Here is a 22,303-nt window from a genome sequence, read left to right on the forward strand (position 1 = left end):
TCTTTGCTGTCCAAGTGACTCTCAAGAGTCTTCTCCAACACCACACTTCAGAAGCATCAATTCTTTGGCGCTCAGCTTTCTTTATAGTCCAACTCTCACATCCATACATAATTACTGGAAAAACCATAGCTTTGACTAGACAGACCTTTGTTGGTAAAGTAATGTCTCTGCTTTTTAATATGCTGTCTAGGTTGCTCATAACTTTTCTTCCAAGGAGCAAGTGTCTTTTAATTTCATGGCTGCAGTTGCCATCTGCAGTGATTTTGGAGCCCCCCCCCAAATAGGAGTCAATTGATCTGTTCTTATGTGGGCTCCATCCCCTTTCCTTGCTATGTGACTGGACCACAGGCTTGTTCCTAACCTTTCTGAGCTCAGCTGTCTCAATTATCTCTTATTATTATGTAATCTGCCTCCCTGACCCTATCCTGAGGAGCCCAGAAAATTCTACAGAGCAAGTGCTTTGAAGATCTTATTTTTTTTATTGCCATGCTGGGAAGAATTGTACTGCTGTAATTATTACTCCTGCCCTCAGAGGACGACTGCTTGCGCCAACCAAATAACACAGGGCAGCCCTCCCTGCTCAGGACAAGACTAGAGTCTGAGAGGGACTTGGGTTAGAGGAGCCATGCTCTGAATCAGCGTTTCTCCCCAAGAACATGATTCCTTCCGATTCCTTCCGTTTCTTTCCTGTTGATCTCTGGTCCTTCTGAGCAGACGAACTTTCAAAAGCATCTCTGGAACCGTGTGAACACTGACTATTATTTTTTTTTATTGTCCAACTAGGGCTTCAGTTCCTAGGAGGATTTCCTTCTACTTGCACACATACCCAAAAAAAAAAAAAAAAGGCTTGCTGAATTAATGAACCACTTCTCTTATCTATTTTTCCTGTTATCTAATTCCGAGGGGAAAGCTGGGAGCTCCGAGGGAGCTGGGAGACAGCTCACAACGCCTCCCTCCCACCCGCTGAGAACAGCCTGGAGTCCCCGGGACTGAAGGACGCTGCGAGGAGCTGCAGAAACATCGCTTCCACTTTGGGTGAGTTCCCACCTGGCCCCCCTGGTGACCCCTTCACCAGGGCAGAGCAGGAGATGCCGGGAGGGCCAGGAGCAGAGGGGCTGGAGGATAGAAGGTCGGTGGGGGGAGGAGGTCAGGGAGAGGACCTGCCAGCCTGGAGTGAGGGTGCACAGGGGCTCTTGGGCCTTGGGGACAGGAAGGATGAGATTCTTTGCAGGCCAAGTCACAGAGGCAAGGCTTCCTTTCCCACTTTCGCTCTGCGGTTCATTTTCTCGGTTTCTTTCTTACAATCGGGTGGCATTTTAGTTTCTCCATTTCCTGATTCGGCTTCCTGCTTGAACAATCAGAAGTTGATGGGGATGAGCTGTCTCTCAAGAAAAAAATAATAAGTGAATATGCACCATGCAAAAATATCAAGCGATCTGACCGATTGCCCCTGGGCCCCTTGCCTCTGCTTCCTCCAACACATTCAGATGGTTTTTCTTTCCCTTGGAGTTCCTGCTGTGGATGCTCTGTCTTGAGAACCTGGTTAGAAAGCTTAGGAGAACCCTTCCTGACTCAGATCAGACCTGCCCAGGATGCTTTCGGGGCAGAAAAAATCTCACTGGCATTTTTCGTTGGTTCCATTGGTGAGTTAGTGGACAGGCCTCATGGCCTTCAGGATCTAATAATTTTCTTTACCTATTAACAGATCAAAAGTCAACCAGGCTTGGTGTCCGGTTTAATTTTTCGTTAATTCTGGAGCCAGACTTGTGATGGGAAGGAGGGGGTGAGGGTGGGTCTTGCAGGTGTACCTCAATGATCATGCTTTTCTTTTCTGAGTTCAGGTTGTACTTGCAAGAGTTTGGTTGCATATGCTTTTTGCAAACACATCAAAATTACCTCTGCTCCCTATAAACCCATTGCTTGGACAAATGAGCTTTGGATCTTATTAGTAACTGAGAAAAGGGCTGAGTTGCAAAGAAAAGGAGATACAGTGGTAAAGACAGAGGGATAGCTTTGAGAGGACACGGGTTGAGAATGGCAAATCCGTGCTTAAAAATGAAGGCTCTGTGCAGGGTTTGAAACCAGGCAGGTTGAGCTTTTCCCGCTGGCCCAAAGGTTGGAAATAGATAATGGCAGATTTTAACTCTGTAGCCTTTCGAGGACTAAGCAGCGTTCATCAGGAATTGGGAAGGAGTTAGTGCAAAGTCTCTTGGTGTCTGTACAGTTACTACAAATATTAGCTCTGCAAAGCAGAGAATGGAAATTTTCCTGTGTTTCCCTCTCGCCGGCTTCCAGCCAGGTGGTTCAAACCTGCCTGACTTCTCTTTCCCCTGGCCAGCTCTGAGTCCTGTCACCTTCCCCATTTCTCCCAAAGGCTGTTATTCTCAGGCTTCTGTGTGTTCTCCAGAATTAAGGGAATTTGAGAGGTTTCTAGCTCGGCAAAATCAAGGAAGTGCCCCTCTGAATTGAATGAAAATCCTACTGTGAAAGGCTACTAAAATCCCATGATTTATCATCACAAAATTGATTTGACTTTTTTATTATTAGTAGTAATGTGTTGGTTTTTGTTTGCTTGTTTATTTCTGTTCGTCTTATTTGAATAAATAAGCCTAGCATGAAAGGATATATAAAAGTCCTACTTTATTAACTTTTTAAACATAATTCATTAGAGTTCATTTTTAGCAAAACAGACATATCCTGTTTCTTCTAAAGAATTCATCCCTGAAAGTGACTTTGCATTTGTGAATTCAATTGGCAGGGAGGCGAGAATCTCAGTTTCCTGTGGTTGGTACTGAGGAAATATTAATAAGTTGCTCTTTATCCCGTTCTATTTCTCAAGCCCAATAAAATATCCATTTCAAATGACTTTCTAATGCTTTGTTATATTTGCCAAGTGATTTATGGGGCGGAAAATTGTAGTTCAGCATGTGTAAGTGCAGAGATGGTTTAGCGCTGGGGACAGTAGAAAGCAGGGGGCTTGGGGTTGGGGCAGCACAGAGCCTGAAGAAATTCAGGCTATCAATCTCCAGCTGTCTAAACACAGCACCAAGTGGAGATTTGAGACAATTATCCGAATAATTGGGGGGTGGGTGGGGAGGCACTTTCTCCTGAACTGTCTGGATAGAGGGGCGGGCGACACAGGAAAAAACTCCCAGCGCGGGGAGGGCCCTGCTTCGGCTCTTTCCGGGACCACGCGAATTCTGACGATTTTTCTTTAAATCCTCCGAATTAGAATCAGGGATGGCAAAGAAAGCTTTCCAGAAAAAGCTTAAAAGGGGCTCCCGTCGCGCCACTGGGCCAGGCGGAGGGTGGGCCCCCAGCCCGCCGGGCCTGCGCCGCGGGACGCCCCCGCCGGCTCTGATAAAGCCCCGAAGCCGATCTAAGGTCAATAAACCAGGCGGCGTCAGGCTCCGGCGGAGGGTCGGGAAGGACAGGGGCGGGAAGGGAAGACAGCAATCTTGAGGCTGTCAGCGAAAATGAAAAGGAACGCTGGACCGAGGAGGTCCGGGTCCGGGCGCCGGCGTGGGGCGCGCGGGGCCGAGACTGGCCGCGGTGCGGGGCGCGCGGCCCACAGGAGGGAGTCGGCCGGCCCGGCTGGGTGGGTCCCCGCGGCGCGGGCCCCTGACCGTGACGGCGGCGACCTTGAAAAGTAAACCGGATCCCCAGCGATCAATCGTAACTTCGCCGAGTTTGAAGAAGGAAACGAAAAGTTTGGGGGGGAAACAATTTTTTTTTTTTTTTTAGAAATGGAGGAGGGGTGAGGTGGAGACTCTCAAATAATGGGAACACTCAATAAAACTTCTGGGATGCTTGAAAGAGCCAAGGAATTGTCCCCAAATGAGAGAAACTAGGAGAAGGATGACAGTGTTCATCATTAGTCATCCATTTTAATCCCTTTTGTATGGCGTTTAAAAGTTTACAAATTCCTTTTACATAGAGTTCTTGTTTCTCCCACTCCTCGCAAGGCGAGAAGCAAGATTGGAAGTGGTTATTCTGCCCAAAGTTACAGCACGTCGCCAGGGTTCCCCGCAAAGGGGCTCGAACCGGTTGCTAAGTCACTCATCGTCATCAGAGAAGGTCTTCCCAGGACAGAGCCCGGATAAGTACGCAACCCTGAGGAAAACCGGTTCATGGAAGCCTGGGCCAGCGATTGGGGTAGTTAACATCCGCAATCGGGTCCCTCCTGCTGAGCCGTCTAGTGCAAAGCTGGGACGAGAGCAGATGCGCGACGAGCTAGAACCGACGGATTTCCGCAAATAAACACCACCCCCCTTGAGATCTTTGCACTCTCCCGCGCTTGGCCCACGAGGCTGCGGGGCTCCAACTTATTCGCATTCCTGGCGCGGCCGAAGCTGGTTTGGTTTGAACTTATTTCAACTATTGTGGCGCTATGTAGGCCAGGCCACCTCGGACGGGTGTCGAGTCCGAGGTCTCCAGGGTCGGGTCTCAGGCCCTGGGAAACCCGCGCAACCGAACTTCCTGAGCGCAGTAGGGCTGGTGGGCGAGAAAGCCCAGGCCGCAGGCGCGGTCAGTCGTGTGACCTCCGGCCTGAGTCTGGCGCTGATCAGAACGCCGCCCCAGCTGCCCTCTGCAAGGGAGACCCCTTTAGGGGTCTGGGGATGCAGGATTCAAGACGCATTGATGGCGGGGGCGGCGGGGGGGCGCGGTACGGGTTGGGTGGCGGACAGGAGAAGGTGTGCTAACTTTGCCTGCCTCCTCCTCTCCTCCCTCTGTGAGCTGAGCGCTAGCGGCCCCAGCCGTTGCCCCCTTGGTCGGAGTAGCAAGGCTTGTAGTGCAGCCCCGTCCCCCGCGGTGTCTTTGCGGTCGCGACCGCCCTGTGAGGTCCCTAAACAGGCCAAGAATCACATTAGGAGTTTAATCAGAAAGGTTATTCTTACACACAATTCCCCAGTTAGGCTGCTCTGCATCTCAACATCCCGTGCTCCCGTGCGGAGCATCCACACGCCCCAATCCCCAGGGTCGAGGGTCGCAGGGAACCTCCGCAGACTCCGAAAGGCACTGGATCAGTCATTTCTTGGGCCGGGTTTGGAGGATTATGGGAATCCGGGAAGGGAACGAATGGCAAACACCCCGGGCTCGCCGCAGGCTTAGTGGCCACGGACACCGGGTTCAGGGAGTCTCTCTCAGCCCGGCTCAAAGAGCCGTAGTATTTCAGGCACGTTCCCTGCCCGCGCGGGGGCTGGAGGTAGATTTTGCGCAGCTTCTGGACTTGGAATTTACAGAGGATAAAGGGTTCCCGGGCCTGGGCATGCGGATTTCTGGGGGGGCAGTGTTTTAATCACTTCTCAGCCAGCGCCCCAAACTGGACCGTTCCCCAGCGAACTTCCTCTTAGTGTTGGATAAAACTCCTGGAAGATCCTTCCCAGACGACCCGTCTCTAAACCTGGGGGCTGCGGCTGCAAAGCCCGGGGCGGGGTCCAGGCTCTGGTGCGACATGGGCGGGGGTCGGTGTGGGGCTGAGGTTGAAATGGCTGCTGCTTTTTCTTTAGCTACTGAGAGGTGTAATGTCTCCCTCATCCATCCCAATCGTCGTTCTTAGGGATTTTCTTTATTCGTTTAATATTGTCTTCTTAACTTAGACGCTCCGCCTTTAAATTTTCCTCTGCGTCTGGCTTGATCTTTCCCCATCCCAGCCCGAGACCCTTACTCCTTATGATAAATTCGTTTTTATTAATTCGGGTGTCCAGGTCGCATCCAGAAATTACCCGATGATGTCCTGTTGGATGAATCAGGAGCCTTCCTGTTCGCCACTTATTTTAATTCCTGAATGTTGAACTACATGGTAGCGGTTTTTCTTGCCTTTAAGGAATTTCTTAAATTCCCACCTCTAAGTAGCACCCTACAAAATTGTTTTCCAGCTTCTAGGTGGATGTCTAACAAGATTGATTCTCTCAAAATCATGATGCAGTGGTGTTGGTATTGTTGTTTTTTAATGTGGAAGCATTTACTACTGAGCCAGTTGATTTGTCCTACCACATGATTTATTATGGCTTTCCACTAACTCCAAAGATTTAGCAGGAAACTGATATGGTATAAATAGATAACTTTCAGTTGTTCATCAGCTAAGATTTTGTTTGCTTTCTGTTATATCAGAGTAGTTCTAGTGTAATAATGATAGAACAATTAGTCTCTCCTTGTAGATAAGTCATTATTTTGAGCATTTATTATATGTTTTCTGCCGAATTTGTTGTTAGAGCCTACTTGAAAATGTAGTTTCCTATAACAGTGCTGATTAATAATAGATCCTTTTCATTTTCAGAAAATGACTGGAGATCACGAAAAAATAGCTAATACCAGGGGAAAATGTATTGAGGTTTATTTCCTCAAGAAATTTTAACAAAGAAACTCTAAAGAAACAAGACCATTAACAGATAAAACTTGACCACAGGGAATTCAGAGTGGAGGTCAGAAATCAGCTATGCTTCCTCTGCAGTGATTCAAAAACAACAAAAATTAGGAAAAATACTACCCTACTGGTCACCCTGTTACTGCAAAAGTATCTCTCTAGTATTAACTAAAGGGAGGGGGAGCGGAGTGTATGGGAAGGGTGTTCAAAGTGTTCCTAGCTTCTGGAAATTTGACAAGCAGAATCTACAAGTCTTAGGACTTCTCCCTAGAATTCAGCAGATAGTAGCTACTGAGCACATCGGATACCTGCTTCCTAAAATGCTATGGGAGTAGCAGCAGGAGTTAGGGTTCAGGGCAAGTTCTGAGAAGAAGTTCTAGGAGGAAATAGCCTGGAAGCCACAGGATTTGTCAGCTCTCCCGGGCCCTGTCGTTTCCCCAGGCTTGGCACCGGGCTGCCTCAGAAAGCTCTCAGCGTGGTGGCCGCTCGGGTTTGCTCCAGCTGCGATAACGAAGGGGCCGGCTATCTAATCTGGACAGCAGCATGAACAATCCATTAGACCTCGGCATTTATCTGGGGCGGGGGAGGAAGGAGGGACAGGGGCTGGCGTGCCCCACCAGGACTAGGAGGCACCGAGCTGGCCCATTGCAGCCTGGATGGGGTGAGGGTTGGGGGTGGGGGGAACTGGTGAAACCGAGTTTGTGTGGACTCACAATTCACCCTTGCTTGGTGTGCTTCCGATGCTGGTAAATTACAGTTTTACCCATTGTCAGTGTAAGGATGAATTAGGAGCCCTTTGGGTTTGGAGTATTACACATTTTATCTTAAGCAGTTCAGTATACACTTCACAATATCTCATTCATACTCCACCCCAATTGCAGAGCACTATAAGATTCCAATTTTCACCAGGATTCCCCGGACCTGGGAGACCTAAATCCATCCATCCATTCTTTCATTCAGTCATTCGGCAAACATTTACAAAGCTTCTCTCCACCAGGCATTGTGCCTCGTACTGACAGGTTAAATTATTTGCCCAAGATGAGGGCTATGCTGGCGACAGAGGCGGAACCCTAAATCAACTATTCCAGCCCTGTGACTGCTCACTTCTTTCCCCTAAAACACACAAATCAGAAACACAGGGAGTTGCAAGGGCCTCAGGGGTTATCCGGTCCAGCCTACCATTCAATGCAGGAATCCCCTCCTCAGAAGGCAGGCAACGAGGCCTGCGTGGGCTTGAATGTGGCTCCCAGGATTGGAAAGTCTGTTCTGGGAGAAATCAGCCCCTGCCTACCGTCACCTAAGCTCAGGATGCTGAGCCCCTCCTGCTAACGTGAGCCCCCAGGTGTCCTGCTAACCAGCTGGGCTACCTTCCTTTCAGACTTCCCCTGGGAATGGAATCTGCAAGTACAGGGTACTAAGCCCCAGGTAATGTTTGGGCACTGTGGGCCTTAGTCCAGCTGGCCTGCCTCCCCCTCCCATAGTGGGTATTTGCTGCTGGGTCAGCAGTAGCCAAAGAATCTTCAGAGCTTGGATTTTTGTCTCAACACAACTACCTATAAGCTGGGTGACCTGGAGCAAGTTATTTCACTTCTGTTTCTGGCATATTCTAGAAATAAGATATGTGAATGTGCTCAGTACTGGAGGATACCACCTTCTTTAAAGATAAAATACCCCTTATTAATAATGAGATTATTGTCATTTGCTGTTTAAAAACTTCAAAGTTACCAAAGGCAACTTCTGGACAATGACCTCATCACAGAGAACACTCTGGAAACTTTAGAACTGATGAGAAACTAGGTGCACACTGTCACTGGGTGAGTGTGAGAATTTAGGCTGTGTTAGAATAATGTGATTGGAATCCCAACTCCACTACTTACTAAGTCGTGTTCAACTCTGCGACCTCACAGACTGTAACCCACCAGGTTCTTCTGTCCATGGGATTCTCCAGGCAGGAATACTGGAGTAGGTTGCCATTTCCTTCTCCAGGGAATCTCCCCAACTCAGGGATCAAACCCACGTCTCCTGCATTGGCAGTCAGATTCTTTAGAACTGAACCACCTGGGAAGTCCCCACTGGCTATGTTGTCTTGGGCACATTACTTCCCATTTCTGTGCTTCTGTTTCTTGTGTTTTGAAATCTTCACAGACCTTAGAGGGCAGAGAGGACCTCTCCCAGTCCCTAAAATAATCTCCATAATGTAGTTCATTACCATCAGTGTCCCTCACGGGTTTGGTTTTGTTTGCTTTGTTTCTTAACCTGTAACTTCAAAACACTTCAATAGTTAAATTTGTCTGCTAAGGGGTAGACATTTATTCCAAAACTGATAACTATGTTTTAAAATTATCTCACCCAAAATTGAGTGTTGCTGGTGGGAATTTTGGGTGCAGCCTTTCTGGAAGACAATTTAGCAATATGTATCCAAAACACCACAAATATTCATATTTTTTGGACCCACTTTTCCCAGTAGTAGCAATTTACCGCAAGGAAATAATCAGAGGTTTACAAGATGCTTTGCTTGCCAATATTTGTGTGAACTTGACAAGGACCCTTCAAACATATATTTAGTTTAATGAAAAATAGAAAATAATATAAATTCTGAAAAATAAGTTACATAAACTGCAAAATCCATAATGTAGCCATCAAACTATTTTTCTTAAAATATTTAACTCATGGGAAATCTCATAATATACTTTTAAAAAATAAAAAGCAGATTATGAAAAAATAAAGAGCAGATTATAGAATACTTTATACAGTGTGAAACTGGCTGGGTGGGGTGGAGAGGAGAGAGAATCAGATAGATGGAGAACATTAATGTTCTCTGTTTTTCTTTCTAGGTGATGTGGTTAAGGATAGGTTGTGTTTTCCTGTGTTATACTCATTTGTATTTTCCAAATGAACTACAGTGAGCTCCTGTTTCCTTGAAACTAGAAAAAGAAATTCTTTGAGAGGGGTGGGGATAATTGGTCACCTCCAAGACCAATTCTCTTGCTTCCCAAGATTTCATGACTAGCGTGCTTATGACAAACACTTATTCATTTGAGAGAATTCAGCTTTGAAATTTCCAAAACTCAATGGACTCAAATTCCAAAAACAGTCCTGGACTCTAGAGACGTTTACACTTGGTGGGAGTGATTTTTCCACACAGATTCCCCCTCCTGCTTTAGAAAATCTTTTCAAAGTCATCCAGATTGTCTCAGAATTTCACTTGCAACCTTGAGTGTTTCTGACATTGAAAACAACAGCCTAAGTTCTTGTAACTTTTTCCTCTTCTCAAAACTCCCTTTGCTGGCAGAAGGATATGCTGGAATGTGAGGCCAGGTGCTGGTCCAACTGCAAATAAACGCTGCTTATTCAGACCCAGGAGAAGAGGAGGAGGGAAGGCAGACATTTAGTGGTGGCCCAAAAACCCGAGAGGGTTTTCAGAAGGGAAGACCTATGTGAAAGCAAGGAAGTTAACCCCTGAGAAGGCAATGTAGGACAAAATGTTACAAGTATTAGTGAAATAGTTTTAATTTGTAGAGGATTAAGTAGCAGTTTATACAGAAGAAGGCTGCCTCCCTTCCACTTTATACCTGGAGTGCGGGATGGGGTTGCCGGGAAGGTGGTAACACAAAGAAACGGACACAAAATCCCACCATAAACTCAGGGAGCCTTCAAAGGTCTTGTACTGAGATTTTTAATTTAATGTAACATATTCAGTCAACAGAAGATAAAAGTAGCATGGAGCTGAAGGCTGATTTCATTGATGTTAATTATGTAATAAACAAGCAAATTTTAAAAATTGGAGTGTGAATACAGTAGGGGATAGAGACTTAAAATACCACTCCAAAAAAAAAAAAAAACCACTCCAAGCTCTATACTTTTTTTTGTTTGTTTGTTTAACTTTGAGGTCAGCCTTGGTTGGTTGGTTGGTTGGTTGGTTTGGTAATAAAGGCATATGAATAGAATTTTGGTAGAACTGCAGAATTTAAGTTTTTTGTAAACTGGAGTGAGTTTCTCTCCATCCTGCTCCATCTATGAGGCAAGCAGGACCCTAGTAAAGCACCATATTTATCTCATGCTACATTTGCAGGCCTCCTTCACGGCACAGTCATTGTAGTAGGTGATGTCTTGAAGAGTGATCTCACAGGAGCACATTCTAGACATCTTTGCTGAATGAATTCTCTACAACAAAATTACTTATCAACCACTGGTTTTCCTTGTCTCTGAAGGGAACAAACTTAAGCCTTGGACAGACCATATGTACCCTCGAGCTGGCCAGGATGCATCCCAAAGTGAGGGGTATAAGAAGTAAGGACAACCAGAGTTATGAAGGGTGCATATTCCCAAAGCCTTTACAAAATGCTTTATTTTTCTATTAACTAGGAGTTCCTAGATCTGTGGGCCAGTAGATACAGGTTGACTTTCTTATGACCGTGCCATTTAGCATTCTCATAAATGTCTCATCAGGCAAGGTTTTCTTGAACACACACTGACCCCAGGGAAGTATCCTTAAGTACTCAACCTTTATATAATTTTAAAATAATTTCCACATATAATCAAAATAGAACGAGAGAGGTCAAACAAGCCTTCCCTTGACCCCACTACAAACTGATTAAACAAACTGCTTCAATCGATTGCCTGATTTGTAAATTGGGGACAAGGAGTAGCATTTATTGGAGTCCTTTCATGTACATATCACATTTGATCCTCACGTTTGATTGCTCTCTGGGGCAATCAGTGAGGATATTAATAGAGTATTATGCCCGTTTTATAGGTGAGGAAACTGAGACTTGGAGATGTTGCATTGCCAAAGGTCACATCGCTAATAAGTAACAGAAGAAAATTCAAAATGCCCTGCTCTATCTAGTAAATGCTGCCTCCTCCACCCTCCAGGAGTATGCCAAGGACTCCTGAGATGGTCTGTATGAACTGATTTGTAAAAGATCTCATCAGGATCCCTTAATTTACTCATCTGGAAATCTGGAAATCAAGTAATGACAGAGCTGCAAGTCTCTTAAAGCTGATTTAACTACCCCCCCTCCTTTCATTTTACAGGTGAGGTTCAGGGAGGTTAAGTGATTTGCCAAAGGTCACCCCACAAATTGGTGGGAAATGACCAATGTCATTTTTAAAAATTAGTTAAAACAATTTCCTACCAAGCCCATTTTTATGGCTTATTTTAAGCAGGTTAATAAGTATACCAGGCATAGCTTTAAACCCAACTGAGTAAATGCTGACACTAGTTTATAGATTCAACAGATAAGTAGCAATAAGGAATTATTCATCTCTCATTTATCATCCAGCCTCTCCAAGGTGCAAGTTATAAAGTGAAGCAAATAGCAGTTTAAGAGCCCCCACACATGGGAGATCAAAACAGTGAAAATAAAGTGGTTCAGGAAGCCATACATTTACAATGTGGCTTGGCCCCCAGGTGTCCCAAAATGTGAAAAAAGTGAAAGAAATTTGTGTATTTCACAAATAGACACTTTTGTCATACAGACTTCCATATTTGGCTTCTGGATGCATCCCATCTTAATTCATCCTTTGGAGTGTGTATTGAGCACCTACTGCATGCAGGGCACTGTGGCAGGTGTGGAGAATGATTAAATCTATTCCCGCCATCAAGGACCTTTTACACTTAATAAAGTGGCAGAACACACACACACACACACACTTGAACCTCAGCTAGTGGGGTACAGAGGAAAGGGAGACTGCCCGACTGCTGGGGAAGCCACAGGAGGAAGCACACGGAGGAGGTGTCCTTGCCACAACCTTGTCCCCACCAACACGTCTTTATCATACGTGCAGTGCTGGGAACCATCACGGGCAGAAAAAAAAAAAAAGGCTGTGAATTGACTGCCCAAGTTAAGAAGGAATAAAAAAAAAAACACGTTTCCTCCACTCAGCTCCATGTTAAATACAAACAAACTGGTGAAGAGATGGACAGGGTCCCCTAGGATGTGAACAGATGTTAGAATATTTGTAACACATGCTGATGATGAATAAAATTAACAGTTGATTTGCTTATTTGGACGGTGAGCACTAATGAATTCTCATGTTGTTCTTCAGAAGGACTGGCTTATTTTATTATTTTTTAAAAGTCAATCCCAGTACCCCAAGGGTGAGCCTTGAGGCCCCAAGGTCAGTGCCAATAACAGGGCAGTCACAGATCCATAGTGACTTTGCTCTCAGCTGCCCAGACAAAAGACACTGTGAGGCTCCTCTTGGAGCCCCATCCTCATAAAATGGAAGCATTTTCCAAAATATTTACTCAAAAACCCTTTATTTATGGGATTTTCCTGGTGGTTCAGTGGTAAAGAATTCTCTTGCGGATGCAGGAGACATAGGAGACATGGGTTCTATGCCTGGATCAGGAAGATCCCCTGGAGGAGGAAATGGCAACCCACTCCAGTATTCTTGCCTGAAGAATCCCATGGACAGAGGAGCCTGGTGGGCTACAGTCCATGGGGTCTCAGAGTGGGACATGACTGAGCGACTGAACACAACAACAACAACATTTATTTTATTTTTTTTTAACAACAAACTTTAATCTGTAGATGGGGAACCGAAGCTCAGAGAGTCCAAGTGACAAAAGGTGACCATAAAACAAATGTGAAATGATGAGTGAATTGTGTATTACAAATACGCAGGACATGGGGGCATAAACTGGGACATGGGATCATCCCATGAAACAATAAGGGTCATGACAAGGACCAAGCCCAGCCTCCTGTCTAGTATACCTCTCAACCTGCCCACAACTTTGCTGTCTTATTTCATTTTGAAGGCTGGAATATTTATGAAGACAATTGAAAGCCATTATCCGGAAACATATTATGTACCCAGTGCCCCTTTTGGCTTGGTTTACCCTCTGTCTAGGAGATGCAAGGAATGACTGTAGTTGTGAATGTCTCTGACTCCCTGAGACCCTTTACTGCAGCCTCATTCCCCCGCCCACCCCCACCGAGGCTGAGCCTGGTCACCAGGTCCACCTTCCTGCAAAGGGTGGGGGTGGCAGGGCTCACCATGCACTCTGGCTACCCCGGAGCTCAGCATGCCTTATCGCTAATCCTCTCACCCTGGTGATAGCATCAGGGTGAGGAAAGTTTGGCCTTGGATTCAGATTTATAGAGGGGAGCTATCAGTTCCTACGCAGCATATTGAAATGGAAGAATAGGGTATGACCAGCTCTAAAGGCACCTAGTACTGGCTCTGCCATTAAATAGCTATGTGACTTGGCACAAACCTGTAGCCCTTTCTGGGTCCTAATCGCCTCATCTATTGAATGAGTGGATTGGACCAGAATCCCCAAGGCTCCTTGCAACTCCAGCTCTCCACATCAGTGTCAATGTCAAAAAAAGAGACCAAAGGTACATGGGTCACAGTCACTCCCACAACAGGGGCACCCAGGCTAAGATACCTGTGAGGCCTCATTAGGCATCTTCGGCATGTGAGCTTTTCTGTGTTTGCACAGTGGAAGGGACCGCAGCGCATGTTTTGCCGTATCCCATCAGTGGCTCAACCGTGCCTGCAATGCAGGAGCGACAGGAGACACCGGTTCAATCCCTGGGTCAGGAAGAACCCCTGAAGGAGGACATGGCAAACTACTCCTGTTTTCTTCCCTGGAGAATCCCCATGGACAGAGGAGCCTGGTGGGCTACAGTCCATAGGGTCACAAAGAGGCAGACATGACTGAAGTGACTTAGCTCTCACATAACATGGAACTACATCTTCAGTCATAAAGGATAGAGGTTCCTACTGTGTGAAGACAAACTGAAAACTTCAATTTTCTAAGCTCAATTCAACAAACTTAAAAACATCTATTACATATTAGAAGCTATGGAAAACACAGAGATACCAAATAGGATTTCTGCCCTTGAGAAAGCTGAAATTTGGAAGAGAGGGTTATGGAGACAGGCAGACATGTGGAAAGATTAAAAGGAACTAATGTGGTAAAAATCTGTGGATAAGGAGGGGGAAAGGGATCAAGTCTGGGAATTGAAGTCTTTAAAAGTGGATTTTCATTTAAAGGAGGACATGTGAGAAGAAGGGCTTCCCAGGTGGCTCAGTGGTAAAGAATTCACCTGCCAATGCAGGAGACACAGTTTCAATCCCCAGGAAGATCCCCTGGAGTAAGAAATGGCAACCCACTCCAGTATTATTGCCGGGGAAACTTCATGGACAGAAGAATCTGGTGAGCTACAGTCCGTGGGGTCACAAAAGAGTTGGACACAACTTAGCCACTAAAAAACAACAATGTGAGAATAAAGGTCTTGTTTTTTCCCTTTTTCATCCCTCACAGTACCAATGCTTTGCTCATAGTAGCAGCATTTGGGTTCTGGAATCAAACTACTTGCGTGTAAATCTTGGCCCTGTCAGCTAGTAAGCTAGGCAAATTACTTAATAGTGCAGTGCCTCAGTTTCTTCATCTGTAAAATGGGAGAATAAAGTGATTGCCTAGATAAATGAGATGGTCAATCTGTCCCACCTCGTTGGCACCATGCCTGGATATACTGAGTGCCCAGTGGTAGCTGTTACTCAATAAATGTTTGTCTAGGAAATGGATGGAAGTTTTATCTGCAGTCTGAGCCTTCTATCATAGACATGTCTATGATATAGACATTTTGGGTTCCTCGCTAAACACACTCATTATCTGTGGCTAAAACTGAGTTCAGACTTAGAGGTCTGGTGTTCCTACCCTTCCTCTGTGTGGGACCAACAGTGAGCCCCTTGTTATAGAACCTTTTGAGGGACAGAATGGCACCGTTTGGAGATGCCCACTTGGGGAGTTTTAGAGTCACAACGTGTTGGTGTAGGAAAGGATCCAGCCTCTGCTGCTTTCAGACAGAAAACGAAAGCACAAAGAAGCAATTTGCCTGTGGTCCTGCGGAGTCAGGATTAGAACCCAAAACTTCCAACTCCAGATCAATGAGTTTCCACCAGACACCTGACCCCTAGATCCGACTCCCTGGCCAAGGCTGTGAGTCTCTTGGGCCACACTGCCTCCTTCCACTCTCCCTACAGTGTCCCAAAGAAAAGACTACCTGTTCCCAGTTCTTAGGTCACATCTACTGTAGAATGAAGGCCCTTACTTGTCAGAGCTAGCCCTCAACTCAGACTGGGGTGAGGGGCGGGGCGGAGTGGGGGGAGACAAAAGAAAAATCTGAGCCTTCAGCACTTCCTGTTGTCTCCCGAGCTGACTGACTCCTTCAGTTCTCACCGAGAGTGCTTTGCAGGTGCTGTGATCATGACCCCTCCCCCACATGAGTGTCACCAGCAGAGAAGGTGACCCTGGGGGCTTTCAGTATAAAGTCAGAGGAGGAAGGCAGCTTGTCCTAGTTACAAAACCTGTCAGGAGGTTAGAGTGCCCGCTTTTCTCGTCTGAAAGGCAACGACGGGAAGAAAAACTGACCAAAAACAAGACGGAAGAGGGTGGAAACGGGAGAGTGAGCGTGAGGTTGCGCGTGCACTAAGGTGGATCGTATTTTTTCAAGCAAGTAAAGTGTATTCGCTATTATAAAAGCGCAACTGGAACATTAGAAATGTACAAAAATGGAAGGGGGGGGGATTCCAAGTTGGAAACTCACCGTCTTTACACGTAGGTGCACTGACTTTCATTTATCTACCTGTCTTGGTTTCTATCATGTAAAAATTCGATGAACTCAAATGGAATGTGCGCCGGGGTCCTGATTTTGCTGCGCTCGCGCGGGAGTGAGTGATGCCCGAGAAACTGACGATTCCCGTCCTGAGCTGTATAGCAAGGGATACCACGCGGCCCCTCCGCTGGGAAAGGCGCTCCTCTCCCACGGTGCGCGGCTGGAGAGGGCGGGCTTCGAGCTCGGACCCTGGCACGGACCGCGGCTGCGGGTAAGAGCCGAGGTCCGGGCGCGGGGCCTCCGCCTAGGAGGCTGCGGCGTCGGTCCCGGGGAAGTGGCGCGGGCGAGCGGGGGCGGGAAGCCGGGCCACAGCCTGGAGGAAGCTGGGCCGCGCGCCGGGCGCCGGGCTGGGGAAGTGCTTCAGCGCCCGCCGCCCCCTCCGCGGAGCCGGTCCGGGGCGCGCCGCGGGGCGGGGGCGGCCGGCCGGGGGCTGACCCCGAGCGCCGCAGAGTCTGCGCCCGCCTGCCGCCCCGCGCTCGCCGCCCGCCGCCTCGGGTTACGCGGCGGCTGTCGGCGCGCACCTCATCAATAAGGCCTGACAGGCCGCCGGCTCCGCGGCCATCCATCACCCGCCCGCGCGGCCCGAGGCGCAGGGCACCCCGCGCGGGGGGCGGGCGCGGGCCAGGAGCCGACGGCCCCTCGGGAGAGCGGGACAGGAAAGTCCAGCGGTCACCGGGGAGCCAGACCGACTCCACGTGGCCCGAAAGCAGCCCCGCGCAGCTCGGAGGCAGCGTTTTCTATCCATCAACAAATATCTGACTTTATTCCAGTTCTTAATTTCAGAGTCTTTTAAGGACATGCTCATTTGTTTTTAAAGAGCCACAAGGGAGCTTAGAAATGATCTAACACAGCCCGCCCATTTCACAGATGAGGAAACTGAGTCAGAGTGGGGAGCGGGCATGCCTGAGGTTACGCAACCTGGTGGCGATGAAAACGACAGCCTAGGTCTCCTGATCCTGGATTCCCAGCACACGCGCAGGCCACTTGGGCACTGGGCGGGACCCACGATCCATATGCATGATTGTCATCAAATATGTGGTATGAACGAAGTCGTGCGTGTTGTAGGTTCTCGATGTGCCCGCTAGTGCATGAACTCTACAAGGTCCACACAATTTCTTGCCCCGAAGTCAGATCGCCGCCTGCGTGTGTGTGTGTGTGTGTGTGTGTGTGTGTGTGTGTGTACGCGTGTGAGTGAGAGCGTGCTGAGGTCTCGAAAAAGAAGAGTAAATGAGGCAAACGTGTGGGGTTGGGGGGGTGGAAACCTACACATAAAAATAATAGAGTTCCTTGAATTATTTACTTCCTCTTCCCACCTACTCCCCCACTCTCGCCCTCCAGGCATTAGCGTGGTTTCTTTTCTAATTTCTCTGTTGCAGCACTTTCCCCATTGCCTGTTTGCAGGGTTCTTTTTCCTCACTGGTCTGAACCAGTTTGGAGGTGGAGACTTGTGTTCATTCTTCGATTTCCAAAGTTTGCCTGATGCCTGGCACACAGCAAGCATTAAATACATGTTTGCTATGTAAATTGCAATACTTGTAAGGGAATCCAAGTAATACAAATTCAGTGGACACTGAAGCTGAAAGAACTTTCAGATTAGGTGTTTTGTCTCATTTCATGAGAGAAAGAGACTGAGTTGATTTACTGAAGGTTGCGGGGTGGGGGTGGGGGGATGGGGGGGTGTAGGATCAGATCTCTCTGGGCCCCCAGAGTTTTTTTTTCTCCCCAGGAAGCTACCATCCCAGGCGCTCCGAGTTGTGGCTTCCTGCATGCTTTTTACTTCTTCCCTTTCTTTCCCACCTTTTGGATCTTCCACTGCCAAATTAGCAAGCTATCAAAGGGTGGGGAGGAGAATAAGAGAAATCGACAGAGCCAATCTGTTGGCTTTATTTCTAACAGGAAATGGTATTTTGTGGGGTTTTGTTCTGTCTTTGTAGATGGTGGTGTTTTGTGATTGTTGGTGCTATTGGCTTTTTAATTCGAGTGAACAGGATGAGATTAAAGCCAAAGACCAATGGGTGTCTGTTAATATTAGCACTCGTTTGGTTGGAGTTAGAAACAGTGATATCAACAACTCTTGGAAGGGGTAGAAATGAATGCACACACACTCATACCACTTTTATTGAGCAGGAAAGGCATCAGAGCCATCCTATGGTCCAGGTAGTCAGTGGCTTTGGGCTGGCTTGTGATGTCCACTAGACCATGATTTCTGTAGATACAGGTTAAAAAGTGTAATTTTATCTGGAATAATGTGCAGTTTTTTCCCGGCTACTATCTACTTACATGGTAGCCCTTCCACAGGCAGGTCATGAACTGTAGCTGAGTGTAACAAAAATTGATATAAGAATCGGAGTCAGAACAACTTATCCTGCAGAACTGTTGTGAAGGTTGAGTATGATCATTTACAGAAAAGGTCATGTTTCACCAAATGGACTAAGGGAAATATGGTTCTACTCTTGGGGCCAAACTCATGCTCTCAAGGGCACACTTTGGCTTACTCTTACCTCATGGGACCAGCTGGAGAAAACCCAGTCTCCTCTGACTGACTAGGTTCTGGCCAACTGGGGCTCTCCACCCTTCATTTCCTGCCAGCTGGTTGCCTTGGGGAGCAGCAATGTGACTGAAAGTGACTTAGCAATTTCTGAGCTTCTGCTACCTGGTTCCAGGGACTGTCAGGATGAGAGAACAACCACCCTTCCTGAAATAAGGAGGGCCAAAAGAAGAGATGCAAGGCTGTCTTCTGTATATAAATCACTTTTCTGAAGTATCCTAGGTGGGAGTGAAACATGTACCAGGGATGTGAAATCTCACTAAAGACTGGAGGTGTGTGTGTGGAGACAGAGAGAACAGGGTCTGAAGAATTTTATCCTGTCCCAGAAATACTCTTCAACCCCCTGGTTTTTCAAAGATACTTTTTCAAATCCCCTCTTTCTGATTTATTGAGGTAAAACTTACATACAGTACATTCACCCTTTTTAGTGTACAGTTTTGTCAAACACACAAATGGTGTAACCACCACCACAGTCAAGATATAGACTAGTTCCAACACACCCCCCAATTTCCTCCTCCACCCTCCTGCCCCTGCCAACCTCTCTTTTCTGTCCCTGTGGTTTTGCCTTTGTGACAATGTCAGATAAATGGGTTCATTTAGTCTTTTGAGTTCCACCTCTTTGATGCAACCCTAGTGCACGTGACATTCTTTCATGTTGTTGGGTGTATTTGTAGTTCATTCTTTTTTTGTTCCTGAGTAGTATTCCCTTGCACGGATGTCCCTCCGTTTATCTATTTTCCAGTTGAGGATCATTTCTGTGGCTTCCAGTTTGGGACAATTATGAATAAAACTGTAAGTTTAAAGATGCCAGCAAACCTCTTTTATAGGTTAAAACACAACTTACATTGAGCTTGCTTTTTCCTGAGGCAAGTCGCAAATAATTCATCTGCTGAGCAGCCGTGTTCAGGGCATTTGGGGAGGGGATGTCACAGTATGTGGAGGTGGGGATTGGGAAGGAAGAGAAGAGGAAAGAGAATGAGAGTTCAGGGCTTTTGAAGAGAAATAAAGACCAATTACTCACCTAGTGATGGAGAATTTGATTGCTCTTGTCAGGAAAGGCTGTGTCTTCTTCTTTCTGTTCTGAACCCTCCATCCCATCCTTACCCCACACCAAGAAGTGTGCCGGCGATGGGAACAGGGCATCTCCAGAGACTTCCTGGGGTAGAGGTGCAAAGATTCTTGCCCTCACGGGGGAAAGATTCCAGCCCCTGTGAGAGGTGGTATGAGATTGGGGAGGGAAGACAGGCTTCCTGTGCAGAGGCTCCTGGGGTTGGGCTCTCCACCTCCCAGAGCAAAACCCTGCCAACTCTTCCCCATCTAGGGTCTGATTATTCCATTTCATTTAGACCCTTGCCTCTCTATTTTTCCCCCTTTAGTTCCTGGCCCTTTGGCATCTTGCTGTTGATTAGCACCTCTGCTACAAACGGCTTGGGCTGTGGAAGGAAGCAGACTTTAAAGGTAGAGCACCCTTGTCTTTCAGTCAAACAGGAGGGGATGCAGGAGAATAGACAACAGGGAAGTTGAAACTAGTCGAGAGAAATGGAACATCAGGGATCTTCCAGTATTTCTCTTCACTCAGGTCAAAATACAACAAATACTCTTTTGACCAAAATGGGTAGGTCAAGCTGTGTGGGAAGCTCCACGCCTTCCACTTCCTTCTTCTGCTGTTGCAAGAAACCAATCGTTTACAAATAATTAATAAATAACCAATACTTTGGCCACCTGATGCCAAGAGCTGACTCATTAGAAAAAACCCTGATGCTGGGAAAGACTGAGGGCAGGAGGAGAAGGGGACGACGGAGGTCGAGATGGTTGGATGACATCACCCACTCAATGGACATGAGTTTGAGCAAACTCTGGCAGATGATGAAGGTCAGGGAAGCCTGGCGAGCTGCAGTCCATGGGGTCGCAAAGTGTTGGACACAACTGAGTGACTGAACAACAACAATAAATAATTATCTCCAAGTGCCCGGGGTGTGTGAGAGAGGGCAGTCCACTCTCTTCAGGCACCTGCTGCCATTGAGGAGCGGTGGCCTCTGATCGAACTTCGGGTCCATTACAGGGAAGCCCAGGCCTGGGCAGAGAGGCTCCTCCCCCACGTGCAGGAACGCAGGGCTTCCAGCCACCAGCCCCCAGGTCCGCTCAGCTCAGCCCTGCGGCCTTGGCTCCAGGAGCCGCCTGCCCAGGGTGGAGAGGCTTCCAGGGAATGGGGGGCAGGGAGGAGATGCTGTTTTTGCACTTGAGCTTCGCGCTTCCTTGACACTTTCCTGTCTCTCTGCCGACACGACGCGGCGCCTGCCTGGGCGTCTTCTCCAGCTCCGGGTCACCTCAGGCTCAGTGGCCCCGGGAAGGGTGCAGGGGGAGGCCTGTGCGGAAACCGGCCCAGGCTGGCGCTGGGAACACCGTGTCTCCGGTGGCCCCACAGGTCCCGATATGCATGTCGGGGTCTTGGACTGGCAGCTCTCCAGGCTCTGGATCCCCGTCACCACTGCTGCCCTCCTGGGAGCGGGGCGCCAGGGGCGGTGGGGGCACGATTCAGAATTGAAGTCACTCTGCAGGGTCCCCTCTCCTCTATCCGGCAGCCCTGGCCTCTCGTTCTGGTTCTCTCCTTGGCCTCCCCTCTCCCTGGGGGTCTCACTCTATTTCTGTCTCCTGGTCTCTTGACTCCTATCTCTTCTTTCCCTGAGTCTGTATTTCCCTCTCCGGTCGACACCCCCTCTTTTCCTGGGTCTCTGTTACTCTCTGCCCTCCGCCTTTACCTGCTGTGTGTTCCCTAATACTCCACAAGGCCTAACATTCTGGATTTGACTGACTTCTTCTCTGTCTTCCTCTTATAGAATGTAAGCTTCCCAGGCAGAATTTTTCTCTATTTTGTTCTATGTTGAATCCCAGCACCTCAGAAAGCTCCTGGCACCGAGTAGGTGCTCAATAAAAATAGGATGAATGACTGGATGAATGAGATGTTTAAGGGTGGAACGAATCCCGTCCCCCACCGAGTCTCCAGGGAAGCCCCTCTGGGTTCTCAGGCCAGTCTTTTCTCTGTCCTTTCTGCCTGCCTTCTTTGTCTCTCTCCCCGTTCCTCTTCTTTCTGTCTCTCTCCATTCCTCCCTCATTTTTTTTTCCTTGGTCCTACTAACTGACAGGGTCCCTCCAGCTTTCCAAAATGTAGGGGTCCAGGTCCTCCACCCTCCCTATTGGGAGGCATTAGTCCCAAGGAGCCTGGCAGCTTCTGTCTCCAATCACTGTAGCCTCAACGCCCAACCCGGTTCCTAGCAGAACTCAACCTCTAAAATCCTGACTGCGCCTGGAAATCTCTTCTTCCTGCAGACCCCAGAGTGCTTGGTCTCTGGGTCTCCTTAGAGGCAGCCTAGATTTGGGTGGGAGATTTGTAGGTAGCTGCACAGATAACACTCCCCAGAGACTCAGAGTGGGCCTTCCTCTCCCCACATCTGGCCTGGGCCTCAGGGTTCTGCTTAGAGAAATGGCGGTGACTGTGAGCACCTACTGTATGCCAGGAGACTCACTCCCTTTTGAGAGAGTGTTCTGTGCTCCAGTTCCCAGCAACCCTGAGAGATTCCATTAGCAATTCCTTTTGTAGTTGTAATCATTCAACAAACATTTACTGGGCAGCTACTATGTGCCAGCCCCTGCTGCCTTCATACATCCTGCATTCTGGCATGTGTGGGGGAGGAAGGGGTGTGTACAAGCAACCACAGATAAACGAATTTCTAACTTTGGGGAACAGAAGGCCTA

At 47.8% G+C, this 22,303-nt stretch overlaps 1 protein-coding gene across 1 annotated transcript in view; it reads left to right on the plus strand.

The window, feature by feature from the left end:
- Positions 1-663: 663 nt before the first annotated feature.
- The window catches only part of GATA4 (GATA binding protein 4), a 78,339-nt gene continuing 56,699 nt past the window's right edge, over positions 664-22,303 (plus strand). Inside the window, exon 1 of the mRNA XM_043487243.1 lies at positions 664-1,035. The gene's annotated coding sequence lies outside the window, so the exon portion shown is untranslated. The remainder of the gene's footprint in view (positions 1,036-22,303) is intronic.

Source organism: Cervus canadensis, chromosome 14 (genome assembly GCF_019320065.1).
Source record: "Cervus canadensis isolate Bull #8, Minnesota chromosome 14, ASM1932006v1, whole genome shotgun sequence".
Lineage (NCBI taxonomy): Eukaryota > Metazoa > Chordata > Mammalia > Artiodactyla > Cervidae > Cervus > Cervus canadensis.